Consider the following 1,360-nt stretch of genomic DNA (forward strand, 5'->3'; position numbering starts at 1 on the left):
GTGTATTATGTCTCTGTTGGAAAGCATCACAGTTTTGAGTCTTTGTCCATAGACTGATCTAGAATTCAGTATCAGTTAATGTCTTTTATTCAGTGTTCCACATTAGTTGACAAATTACACTGGTTCTTAAAGGGACCATCTGGTGGGAATACTAACATTAAATACTCAAAAGTATTTTAAGAGTTCCTCTCCAGGTAGATACCTCTCTGACTCTTCTAGGTGTTACTTTCTCAAGAAAGTATTACACTATTTCAGGTCTAGAGGACAGAACAAGGCAGTAGTGAGGTTGCATTGAAGGGCAACATTGAGGGAAAGGGAGGAGGGAAGAACAGTGTGTGGGTGTGGAGGAAATGCTGCAGTGTGAAGGACTGAGGACTGTGGATGAGAGTGGTGTCCAAGTGAAGAGTTACGAAATAGACCTTGTTGTTTGCTATTTCAGCTACAAAATGAGCTGTCTTTATCTGCTAATATGTAATAAGTGAATTTGGAAGATTTGGTTTGCATAGTATCTTTTTCTAATTCTGTGATTGCAAAGATAACCAAGTCACTCTCACTTAACAGCATTGCTGTGCTTAGTGATTATTAATCAACTGCAATTGTGAACTATGAATGTATTATCGATTGTGTTCAAATTGTGCTTTCTTCTAGTCCTGGAGTGTCAGTTTCTGTCCCAATTTATCTTGTAAGGCTTACAGTTTGCTTTCACTTTTCTCCATTGTACTGTGAGAGATAGGAAGAGTGAGAATTAGTTTTCTTTAAACAGATGTTGACATTTTTGTGGCTGCTGAAGCATCTATTTAGCATTTTATATTTTTATTAGCTTTTTCATTTCAATGATAATCAACCACTGATGATGTGTGTGGGTGTAAAGATAAAGATAAATCAGAGTATTTTGAATTATTAAAACATTTCAGAACATCAGTGAGCACATAGTCCCTAGGAAGAAATGCAAATGTGTATTGTCTTAAAATAAATAGGAAAAATGAACCCCCATTTTAGCAATTTTCTCTGCAGTTTTAAGTTGTAGCCTGCTAGAGACCCGAGCTTTCTCTTCTACATCTTCAGGAAGCTTAGTTAGAAATGCACGTTGAACTATTTTCATACAGCAGTATATTTTAGAAGTATTTACTATTTTGCCAAAAAGCATAATTAATTTTGTAACAACAAATAGACTATACTTATATTATACCATAACTTCTGAAGGAAAATTTGCATGTAATTGGGAGAAGTGAATTTATGGGAAGCAAGTAGATTGAAATTGGTCTTAGCTACGCCTGTGTTTCCATGTGTGGGAGAACTATGAAAGTACTGCTGTTTGGCGTATTGAAAGAGTTCACTCAGAACATGTTTTTCAAACACC

The sequence above is a fragment of the Neopelma chrysocephalum genome, unplaced genomic scaffold (assembly GCF_003984885.1).
Source record: "Neopelma chrysocephalum unplaced genomic scaffold, ASM398488v2 Primary Assembly neopelma1_24, whole genome shotgun sequence".
NCBI lineage: Eukaryota > Metazoa > Chordata > Aves > Passeriformes > Pipridae > Neopelma > Neopelma chrysocephalum.